The sequence below is a fragment of the Rattus norvegicus genome, chromosome 7, assembly GCF_021556685.1.
Source record: "Rattus norvegicus strain SHRSP/BbbUtx chromosome 7, alternate assembly SHRSP_T2T, whole genome shotgun sequence".
Classification (NCBI taxonomy): domain Eukaryota; kingdom Metazoa; phylum Chordata; class Mammalia; order Rodentia; family Muridae; genus Rattus; species Rattus norvegicus.
In genome coordinates this window covers 27,014,018-27,026,515 of record NC_141540.1, presented here as the reverse complement: position 1 = coordinate 27,026,515, position 12,498 = coordinate 27,014,018, and the positions used below count along the sequence as shown (strand labels likewise).

Genomic DNA, 12,498 nt, shown 5'->3' with positions numbered 1-12,498 from the left:
AGTTCACCTGTTTCGACATCTCAGAGCTGACAACTGTTTCCTATATCCCAGCGCAGGCTTATATGCTCGACGACAGACCCACATCAAATGCACACTCCTCATGGATCTATGCTGCATTGGAGTAGTCCAGCCCCACACAGCCTGCTTTCCCCAGTCTCCCCACTGCCAAAACACTCACACTATCCTTCTAGTCTTTAAAGAATTGACCTTACATTGTACAAAAGTAAGCACTTTAAAGATCATGGTCGAGTGGCACTTAGCACCTTCATACTGGAGACAACCCCCACCTCTATCTAGTTCTAAGGCCTCATCGTTGCTACAAAGGAAACCATTCACCCCTCCGGCTTATCCTTAGCCTGTGACAAACGCTGTTTTCCTTCTTTTGTCTGTGGATTCACATATATGATCAGGTGGAACTGTGCAGCATCTGGCTTCTTATGCCCACGGTCTGTGTGTGTGTGTGCAAGCATGTATCCGCACACTCAGGACTGAATGTTCAGAGTCCACAGACTGAAGGTGGGATGGCTTTCTCTATTACCTGTCTTTTGAGACAGACTCTTTCCCTGAGCCTGGCGTTCACTGCTTCTGATTGGCTGCCTCACCACCAATCACATGGTCTCCACCTGCTAATGTGTGATGACAGGTGCAGGCCACCACCCTCACCATTTACATGGGAGAAGAAGATCAGACCTCAGCTCTTCATGCTGGAGCAACAGCACTGTACTCACTCAGCTCTCTCCCCAGTCCTGTGTCTGCCTTCTCTTATGCTTATGCAGACTTGTAATGCTTACAGGGACCATTTACACTGTAGCATGTATTATAATTTCTTTAATTACTTTCTCACAGGTCACTGTGTTCATGTGGCCCATGTCATTCATCCATTCCCCCTGTGACAGAAATCTTCCATCCATCCAACCGTAAGCCATGAGCCTGACAGTCATTCTGACCTTTCTCTTTTCTATATACCTCCAATCATGTATGGAATCAAATCCTATGTATTCTCTCCCCAAATATAGTTCAAATGCTTCCGTTCTTCTCTCTGGTTGCACAGACACCCCTATCTCACTAACTGCCTAACTTCTAGCTGATGTGTACACTTCATTATTTTCTCTCGATGTAGCTACTGTGATACTTAGAAAACTAAAGCTTGTCAATCCATTCATCTTACTCTAGTAACTTGGCCTTTCTTTACAGAGCTTGTCTCCTAGAAACAATGCAAAACAATCAAGAAACCCATAACATGATATTATATCATTACTTGGGTGGAAACGTTTCTCTAGCTTCACTGCACTTTGAGTAAAATCTGCACTCAATATGCGTCCAAAGCCAAGGAACTTCAAGTGCATCTCCACTGGCTTGAAGTAAGCCTTGAGTGATGCTCCCGCTACAGTGAGATGTGTTCCTCTGCCTCATGGTCCACAGAAAAGCTATTCCTTCTGTTTCCTGATCTTGGCTTTGCTCAGTATCATGTATCAATTTAAACATCACACACACACACACACACACACACACACACACACACACACAGTGTGAGAGAGTTAAGGGGGGAGAGGAATGGAGGGACGGAGGGTCGTGTGAAGGGGGATGGGGAGGGGAGATGGAGACAGAGAGGTCGCTCCTCTCATAATCCTGTGAAAAACGTCCACCGTTCATTTCATTCTCCAAGATGTATGTGCCAGGATAGGGGTACAGCTTGGGGTAGGTGCTGTGGCTAGCATGGATGAATCTCTGGTTCACTCTTCATACCATAGCCATCCACACATACATGTAATGAAGGTGCTTAACTCTATAGGCCCCAGGGAGAAACAGCTTTCGAATGTCTGGAGCCTGTGCTGTAATGAGGAAAATCAACAAACAGAAGAGAATGAAAATTAAAAGTTCTGTAAAGGAGAGGGAAAGGAAAGGAAAGGAAAGGAAGGTTTCCATATGCCTCAGGATTGTCTTTTCACGGAGTCTGCACTGAACTGCAAGACACAAGAATCACACAGGGGCAAAACCCCTTTTCCTCTCCTATACGCCATATAAGTCAAAGGTCCATACTTTGATATTTTCTTTTTAAAGTATTTTCTTTTATATTTTCTTAGCAGGTAGACCTGTATCTCCCTGCCTGGGACAGCCTTCCAAACAGACTGAGTGAATTAGTCAGTGGTTGTGTTAACGAGTGACTAATCAGTAAGAGCATCTCTTGAAGTATAAGACGCTGTGACTGATGCTGTTGCTCCTGTCATAGAACAGACTCGATTAGGCTTGAGAATCACTGAGATGACAAAAAATTGATAATGAAAGTGCTTTCTTCGATAAAACTTGAGAATAACTCTGCATGTTGTGGGCCAACTAGGAGAGGGTAGAGGCACCTAGAAAGCACTGGATAGGGCTCTCCAGTCGTTCGAGTTATTAATAATGGTGTCTCACATTAGAAAGCACTCAAGCCCAACATTTATTTTCAGAGGCATAAAGAGCTTGAAAGCCCAAAGAGTCTTTCTCAATCCTAATTTTCTTCCCAAAGCCGTCTAGTGACACAGAGAATCCATGCTGTGGAAAAGCATCCGTGTCCTCCCGACAAGAACCAGATGCATGTTACATCCTAAAGCCCAGCAGGCAGGAGTACTGAGTGGGCATAGCCCATAGTTGCGTCCTGACTTAGAAACTGTTTGGTTGAGGGAAAGCTTAAGTCGCACCACTCTTTGGGAGCATTCTCTACTTCCTGGCTGGTCACTGTGGCTTTCAAAACCCTCAGTAGATGGCGTGAATCCTCTTTTCCTCTGCATCATGGACTGGCATCAACCTGTGCCTGGTCCTACTGCCAGCACTCTGTACTCACTTGAACAGTAAAGCATGTTCTCAAGGACCCTTCTACACAGAAACCTTAGCACCACTTCTGTGTTCATTTCAGCTGCTGTGATAAAATAACGCAAAGCAACTTAGGTAAGATTAAGAAAGGGTTCATTTAAGTTCACAAGTTCAGGCTATAGTTCATAGTTTACGGGTATGTCAAGGTGGCAGGAACTTGAGGGAACAAGGCAGAGAAAGAATAATCCCACGCCTACTGTCCAGCTCACTTCTTCCATACTTACACCACCCAGGACTCCAGAGAAGAGCACTGGTAACCATGAGCTAGGTCTTCCCCTGAATCAACTTATAAAGAAATGCAATGTCTGACAGATTTACTGACACGATAATCTGATCTAGACAACCAATCCCTCATTGCGATGTTATTCCTTGGTAATTCTAGGTTGAGGAAAATTAACAATTTAAAATTAATTAGGTCAGTGTCTCTGATATTTTAGCTGAGGAATCTTGCTTGTGACAATTAGGTACAATAATCTCTTAATAAAAAAAAACAAATGTACACAGAGAGAAAATGGTGGGGGGGCACAGAAAGAGAGAGAGAGAGAGACAGACAGGCAGAGAGAGAGAGAGAGAGAGAGAGAGAGAGAGAGAGAGAGAGAGAGATCTCACAAGGCCAATAATGTCTTTAAGGCAAACAGATGAAGTGATTTCTGCTCTAACGTCCCATGAGCCTCTATATTGCTGCTATACCAGTCTCTTTATGGCAACCCCAACAGTACCCACAGGGCCCTGGGAGACAGAACGATAAGCCCAGGTAAGGCAGAAGTTCTCACAGGGACCGGGCCTCAGAAAGTGAGCACAGCTGCTCTATGAAACTCCACAAGGGCTCTCCCTGATGATAAGATAGAGGTCACAGCTTCCAATACAATGACAGGAAAGTCTAGAAGCAAGCATCACCCGGCAGCATCTCCCTGCCTGAATCCATGCCCAGAAGCCAGGGTTACTGGGCTCTGGCCAGACAGTCAGCCTTAAGGGGCCAGAGTCTTTGCAGCAAAGTTGCCCTAAAACCAACTTTTTACAACTTCCTAGCTTGTATATACCAGCCTCCATCACTATCAAAAGAACCAGCAGAATGGCCATGAGACCAACTGGAATTCTTTCCCAGCTTCCTTCTTCTTAGGATAAACTTGTAAGGTTACATTGAGCTCTAGACTTGTGCACATTTTGGCTAGCCCCTCCCCCTTGCACTATATGTCCTTACTGCAAGTCCTGGTTCTACTTGGTAATTTGCTCTTGGATTAGCTGGGATTCTGGCTTCTTCAATTCTTTCATCTGCATATAAAAAGTCTACCTGGAATTCTTCTGTCCCTGATGCCTCTGCCTCCACGGTTTTCAGGCTGGAAACTCTCCAGTCACTGCATCTCTGTATTGAATAGAGACTTCCCAGTCTTTCAGGCTACATCAGGACCCACCCACCTCTTGCAGTTTGCACAACACCTCACTGCAATCCCTCTTATTCTGTCATTCTTTTTAGGCCCCAGGAAATCCTGGGATTCCTTTTAGGTCCCTACAGATGAGCATAGTGTCTGGCCTACACCCAAGTAAATCATGAATAAATAACCAGGTCTCTCTATCGGTGTTAGTCTGTGTTCCTAGTCTGGCCAGGAAAACGCTCCAAGGTTTCTTCCTTTGCTCCGGATAGCTGGAAACAGAAGACTGCGTACCGTATCTGAGCCCCAGACCCAAGGCAAGGCAACAGGTCCTGAGGGACCAGCACACAGCAGGTGCAGGGATCCAGTGCAGATCACCAACACCTGCTGTGGTCTCAGTTTTCCAGAGGAAGCTCTTCCCAGGGACAGGTCTGGACGCTGGGTTAAAAACCTCAGAAGTCATAGCTTTGTGAGCCCCGGGGCTCCGGAGCTCTGCAGGGAATAGAGCTAGAGCCAGGCAGCATCAGCCTGGGACCTGAGAATGGCATTCCGGGCCCAGGGAGAACCTGCATCCTACCAGCATGCACTATCAACATTCTTCTAACAAAAGAGCGAGCTTATAGGGACATGGCACCAAGCGAGGGCCCGCCTGCAGCTCGGATTCGAGGTGAGTGCTCTTTATGGCCAGAAAACCCACCTAGTCGACTTTGCTGTGGCTTACCGACCATGCCAGCTACGGTGGCCCGCGTGTACCTCGGATTGGCAAAGCCAAATACAGGATCAGCGGAAGTGCTGCAGCCTCAGAGCTCTGTCTCTGCCTTGCACAGTATGAGAGCGCCTCCACTGGGCAGCCAGGTTTCCTTTTGCTGGAAAGCCCATTGGCTGGGGCTACAAGGGCCCTGAACCCAGGCCCGCCCCTCCAGCCCCTCCTTTCTCACCCTGTAGGCATTCCCTCTGCAGCCAGGCAGGGAAAGTTGCTACAGTGTATATGTTTTGCTCTTCTTGTCCCGGAGTGGCCAGATGGACGGTTTTTCTCCATCCCCGGAGGGGTGAGATGCCTCTCAGGAGTGGGAATAATGCAGTTCAGCATTTTAGGAAGCCAGCTTGGAGAAAGTCACCTGACTTCCCTGGTCCTTAGTAGGGGCTTCTGAGAGACCAGTGAAGCAGCTGTGAGTAAAAGTCACAGGAGTACAAGCACAAGGTCAACAAAGAGCTAAGATCTTACCCTGGCATGGGGATGGCATGGGAGTTGGTTACATACAAGACACAAACAAAAGATAATATCAATGAGAGGGATGTGTAGTAAGAACACAAAAGGGGGGGTTGGGGATTTAGCTCAGTGGTAGAGCGCTTGCCTAGCAAGCACAAGGCCCTGGGTTCGGTCCCCAGCTCCGGAAAAAAAAAACAAAAAACAAAAAAAAAAAACCCCACAAAAACAAAAACAAACAAACAAACAAACAAACAAAAAAAACACAAAAGGGATGCCAGGACCATGACAGGACTCTGTACAGAGGAGATTTGTGAGATTTGAATTAAGACTACAAGGTTAAAAGAAATTCCAGATTAGAAAACAAGGCAATTGGAAAGCTTATCCAGAACAGACAAAGAGGACATTTGACAGGGCCCTGTCTCCTGTGTCATTTCTATGTCTCTGGGTCCTACACAAGGCCAAAGCAGATTTCCCTCAAGGTTCCTCTGTCCTCCAGTACTTTGTTTGATTTTAGAGACAGGATTTATCTATGTAGCTATTTGGCCTGGATCTCACTATGTAGACCAGGCTGGACTCAAATTCATACAGATCCACCTACCTATGTCTCTTGAGTTCGGAGTTAAAAGGCATGTGCCTCCACATCCACCTCTAACTTCAATGTCTGGACCTTTAAATAGAGTTATTTGTAAAAACACTACTGGTGTTCAAAATGAGTAGTTAAAATGCTGGGGAAAACTGGAAGGGGAATTCTTGCCAGAACAGGTAATTCTAAAGAACCTTACATTTCTAAGGAGAGAAGGAATGGGGCAAAGGTTTAGATGAGAAGCCAGGCAAATTCCTGCACAAGTATTCATGTTTAATTGCACTATAAATCTAAAAGGTAGAGATTAGATGTAGCAGCATGTGGTGGTTTGCATTGAATTAGCACTGTATGGTGGCCAGTGTCCAGTACACATAACAAAGTGTTTTGCATTAATGCTATTCTTCCATTATGCACCGGAGGTCAGTGCCACCTAGAATTTTTATCTTTACCTACTAAAGTCAAATAAGGAAAGGAGTCTGCAAACAGTAATCACCCTCAGAAGAAACAATCCCTTTATTCCTACTGTTCTCACCTGACAGGGTGTTTAAATGTGGAGAAACAGCAGATTTCATAAATCACTGGGTTTGGACCTGTAGGTTGTACAAGGACTTCTGAGGTAGTAGAGGACAAATCATTGCTTTTGAAACTTTGTCAGCAGGAAAAAGAGCACTAGTTAAAAGTTTGCTTTCTAGAAAATGCCACTTATATTTTATTCCCATATGTTTTACAAAGGAGATTTAGTTATTTTTAATTACCTGTATGTAGGCTTCTGAACCTGAGTACAGGTTCCTGCAGAGACCAGAGGAAGGGAGTTCCCTGGAGCAGGGGGTTACAGGCCATTGTAAGCCACCACACTTGGGTGCTTAGAACTGAACTCAGGGCCTCTGCAAGAGCAGTATGGACTCTTAACCACTGAACTGTATCAGCAGTCCCTGTACCTTCACATCTTCTTGAGGGTGAATTTTCAGTGTGTGAAAAACTGGCAATTCCCAATGGGACAGAACCCTCCACAGTTTGCCCATCTACCATTCACATCCAATCCACAGGAACAGAATGATAGCTCAACCAATAGTAACAAAAGAGGGAGAGAGATTGCACATGAGGATGCTCAGGGTGACAGTGACAGCTGCAGCATTCTAAAGAGACTGGACCATGTAGTCCAGAATCATGGTGGCCAGACTCAGCTCCCATGATTCCTGCCTGTTTCTCTACGTTCATCCTTCTGGCTACCCCTGTTCCTCACAGTACAGTTGTTTGTTTCTTTGATTGATTGATATTTTGAATCTCCATCCGTGCTTGCATCCACTTTCTTGCATTAGTCACCCAATCATTTCTGTTGCTTTGTTCCAAGACCTTGATGGATTCAGGAAAGAAGGATTGCCTCATACAATAGCAAATGAACAGTTTAGAACAGGGATCTGTGCACAGGCAAATGCCTACCTGGTAACAGGTGTACATATCCCATCCTCACTCCATAAAAAAATCACACCCCAAAAGATGGTGGTAGCAGTAGCATCTGAAAAGGAGAGTTATATTGGAAAAGAACCCAGAAGCTGTTCTAATCAGGTCTAAAAAGTGAGCTGGCTCTTTAACAACAAACTATTCCAGACACGTGATCTCTAGTGTAAGGTTTACAGCTTGCAAGTGTTTCACATTTCATATGCACAGCTTGCAATTGACAGAGCTGTGACTGGATCCTGGGTTCTAACTCCCAACAGCTCTGAGTTTACTGGGCTATAGCTTGGCTTTGCTTGTTAGAAAGGGTAGGACTGTTCTGTTTCCTATACATGGCAAGAGTTTTAAGATGATAGGAAGGTTTTATTTTTCAATATTTATTTTAAAGATCTACATGACTACAGATGAATTATGGGATGGGGACTTGGGTTAATGAATAGAATGCTTATGTGTGGACTTGGATCAGCATGCTAATAACTCACGTAAAAATTCAGGCTCGGTAGCACTCCTGCAATCTCAGGTCTTCAAAGGCAAGATGTGAGGTAGAGACAAGAGCAGACCCAGAATCTAGCCTATGTGAAGTAGCAAAAAACAAAGAGACCTTATTCAAACAAGGAAGAAGGAGAATATGGGCCGACACCTTAGGTTATCCCCTGAACTCCATGTGTCCATACCGTCACAGGGAATTAAATAAAACTCAAATTGAAAGCTTGGAAAACAGTGAGATTGGGAACAAACTTGGTCGGGATTCTGGGGGATTAGAGTTGCTTTAGCAATTGGAGGGATACAGAAACCAGGAGCTTTGGAGTCTATACAAGGAGGATCAGTGGTGCAAGAACTTTTCAATTCCATCTGCCCCCATGCCTGTTCCAGCTGGATAGGTGATTACAGTGTTTCACTTCTGAGCCCTATGAAGAGGAGGGTATAGCAAAGAATCCCAAAGTGTGTGGTTATTTTGTTGCATTTCAGAGTCAAGGCTCTGCAATACAATGCTTGAGGCTAAGGCTGAGAGAGATTCTGAGCTGAAGACTTGGGGAGGCTTCTGCTAGCTTGTGTGTCGTGTGGAGTATTTCTGCTGACACTGCAAAGAATTGCCATGGCAACCAGTAAAATAAGTTTCTGAATTCTTGCAGTCTCCCTCAAGGGAGGCAGATGCCAGTGGGTGTGGCTGTGTCATTGAGGGTGCTAGGAAGTCTCAGATGATCATGTCCCTCTGAAGGTCTAATAAATTGTCCTCCAGGTCTCAGGCAGAAGCAGCTCCAGCATGGTAAATGGGGGAGTCCAAGGCTATGGGACAGGAGATGGAAATAGTTTACCAGAGATTCATTCCCGTAGTAGGCTGCACATGTCAACCACCTTCCAATTTAAAATGCAAGATGCATGGATTACTCATTTCCTTACATACAAATAAATAAACTGACAGGGGTGTGGCCAGGACATCAGCAGGTAGATATTTTATCAGAGTCAGTTGCTTTTCTGTTGCTGTGAAGGGACAACACAACCAAGGTAATTTATAGAAGGAAGAGTTATTGGGGAATACAGTTCCATAGGATTAGAGTCCAGGGCCATCATGGTGGAGAGAATCCCAGCAGCAAGGCATACAGAGATGGTGCTGGAGCAGTAGCTGAGGGCTAAAACCTTATCCACAGTTGCAAGGCAGAGGGAGGTCACTGGGAAATGTATGGTCCTTTGGAACCTACAAAGCCCATTGTAAGAAGCAATACTGCCTCCAACAAGGCCACACCTCCTAATCCTTCCCATATAGTTCCACTGATAGGTGAGTGAGTGTTGAAACACATGAGGTTACAGAAGCCATTCTCATTCAATCTACCACAATCAGTATTATGTAATCAATGTTGAGGAACCCCGAGTGAGAGAGTCCATATCCAGAGCTTACTGTGTCGCTGTGTCATCTTGGGCTAACGTTCATCACTTCTCCAGGCTTTGGGTCCTTTACCTGCAAAGTAATGTCCTTGTGATGTGCCATCAGCCTTGTCACCTAACACAACACAGAATCACCCAAGAAGGGCAGCATGCCAGTGAGGGACTGGGTCCATTAGTTTATCCTGGAAGCGTGACTTAAGGGGATTGCTTTAATGAAATTAATTGTGTAGGAAGATCCGTCCCGTTAAGGGTAGCAACGTTCTCTAGGCAAGGGCTACTGAACTACGTAAGTCAAGAGGTTGCACTGAGCACAGTCAAGCCAATGCGCAACTGAGCACACACAAATCCATTTGTCTGTTCTTGGCTGTGAATGAGACATGGCCAACTGTCTCAAGCCCTTGCTACTAAGACTTTGCCACAAGGATGGACTTTAACCTAGAATTGTTAGTGAAAACGAACCCTTTCTCTCCCAAGTCTGTTTTTGTCGAGATATTTTATCATAGTAAGACAGAAGGCACTAGGACAATCATCCAACTCACTGTGACTCTTAAGCACAACATTCCACCCACCACCTATCATGCCCTCTGTCAGTTATGCTCTGGATCAACCCACTGTCATGTACAGACCCTACCTCTCAAGACCCACTGCCTGCTTGTATCCTTCCTCTTGATGGTGAGTCTGTTTTTGACGTCCTGTAATTCTTCTTAGTTCAGACTAGTATTTTGCCTCTGTGATCCTCCGCTTTCTGTGTCTCTCTTCTGCAACTGGGCATTTCCACTTCACAGGAACCTTCTTATAGCCCTGGGACTTTTATCAAAGGAGTGCTTCTCTCATGGGAGCCTTAGATCCTGTTGTAGGAATATAAGACTTATATTTTGAGGTAGGACGAAGGGCACGAATCAAATTCTTTTCTTTGTACACAAGCTTATGGCACTTCTGGCATGATTTTCAATACCCATCTGTGTTTGTGAATGTGGCATTATTTAATCAAGAAAATATTTTCTCTCATTTCCACTTTGCTAAGGACAACTTTGGCAGGAGAAACCTCCAAGAGATGAGGAGGCACCAAGACCATGTTGATCCCATGGCAGCCTGGGAAATGCTTGCAGCTCATCCCCCATCTAGTTTATCTCTAGGAGTCTCATTAAATGGCAGGGTCAGTGGTGTGCTGAAGTATGTGTGCCTGTGGTAAGGACTTACTTTGTAGCGCTGTTTTAAACCATCTCTGTTCATGGTTGTTAGAATGGATGAGTAGGCAATAGCAGGTCCATGCCTATGCAGTAATATAAACCTGAAAAGGATATAGTTGATTCCTATGTACTAATAAGTATTGGATCATCTTGCAGTATATATGGTACATTTTATAAAAAGTAAAGGAAAGTGCTACAAAAGATTGTCCTCAAGGGTAGGAAGGAGAGACTTACTATGTGTGTATTTGCATAGGTGGGTTTCAAAATTGTTTAGCTTTATCCATTACACGTAAGTGATTATGAGATTGTGTCAATTTTATTGATATAATTAAAGTTTACTTCATCTAATCAAAGCTTCAAACTCTTGGATTTCCCTTAATTATGACAGTGAAATATTTATAAACAGAAACCTGAAAATGGTGCAATGTAGAAGGAACACTAGGTTGAGAGACCTCTGCAATCTTGGTTATCTTCCTGGATTCTCAGTGGCTTCTCTTCGAAATGAGAAGTTATCTGTCTGTATATATAATTCCGTGAGCCTACCCTGAGATAGATCAACGGTCATTGTAATGTGTGTGTGTGAGTGTGTGTGTGTGTGTGTGTGTGTGTGTGTGTGTGTGTGTGTGTTGGTGGGAAGAAGCACCTTGGCAGGACATCTCTAACTTGTCACTCATCCTCTGCACTAACACTTTCTGCCCGATATCCTGTCATATAACTTGCACTGGGATCCCTGTGTTGGACTCTAGAGATATGGATGTTTCCTGTCTTTAGTGTTGAGTAGAACAAACATGAAGAACATTCAGACCACTGATCCTTCTGATCACTTTATGAGGTTTGAGTCCAGTAACTGTCACAGTAACTTTCCCATTAGCTCCAAAGATGGAGTTTCTTCTTTTGAATCTCATGCCCTTGGCAGAACAGAGCCTGACATCTAATTTCCACAAGCAGACATTTTTCCTCCATTAACAATTTCCTTCTGGATATTAGAGCCTGGACCATCCCTTGCATGCCTGGCAAAGTGCTGCTTGGCTGTCAAAGTCTGGTGTGGTTCTGATAGGTCTGTCCCTTACTACTTTTAATATTCTTTATTTGGAACATTTAATATTCTTTATTTGTTTAGTGCATTTGGAGTTTTCAGCAATTTTATGGTCCAATTTATTAGGCGTTCTGTAGGTTTCTTGTATGCTTATGGGCATTTCTTTGTTTTTGGTAGGGAAATTTTTTCTATAATTTTCTCGAGGATATTTACTGGCTCTTTAAGTTGGGAAACTTCACTCTTCTACACCTAATATCCTCAGGTTTGATCTTCTCATTGTGTTCTGAATTACCTGGATGTATTGGCTTAGGATATTTTTGTGTTTTGCGTTTTCTTTGACTGCTGTGTTGTTTTCTATGGTTTCTTCTGTACCCAAGGTTCTCTATTCTATCTCTCACTTTCTATTGTGATGCTTATGTCTATGACTCCTCATCTCTGTCCTAGGTTTTCTATCTCCAGGGTTGTCTCCCTTTGTGATTTCCTTATTGTTTCTATTTTCATTTTTAGATCCTGGGTGGTTTTGCTCAATTCCTTCACATGTTTGGTTGTGTATTCCTGTCTTGCTTTAAGGAATTTTGGTATTTCCTCTTTAAAGTCTTCTACCTGTTTACCTTTATTGTCCTGTATTTCTTTAAAGGAATTATTTATATCCTTCTTAAAGTCTTCTAACTTCATCATGAGGTGTGATTTGAAATCAGAATCTTGCTTTTCCAGTGTGTTTGGGTATCCAGGCTTTCTGTGGTGGGAGAACTGGGTTCTCATGATGCCAAGTGGCCTTGGTTTCTGTTGCTTAGGTCCTTACACTTGTCTGGCCATCTGGTTATCTCTGGTGTTAGCTGGTCTTGCTGTCTGTGACAGTGGCTTGGCCCTCCTCTAAGCCTGTGTGTCAGCACTCCTGGGAGACCAGCTGTTTCCCGGTA

The 12,498-nt window shown here is 44.2% G+C and overlaps 1 protein-coding gene across 2 annotated transcripts in view; it reads right to left on the bottom strand.

The window, feature by feature from the left end:
• Syn3 (synapsin III) overlaps nt 1-5,050 on the bottom strand; it is a 448,670-nt gene extending 443,620 nt beyond the window's left edge. The window contains exon 1 of one of the 2 annotated variants that reach the window (XM_087555990.1): nt 4,918-5,050. The gene's annotated coding sequence lies outside the window, so the exon portion shown is untranslated. The remainder of the gene's footprint in view (nt 1-4,917) is intronic. The other variant, XM_087555992.1, reaches the window with a different exon arrangement.
• Nucleotides 5,051-12,498: the final 7,448 nt, after the last annotated feature.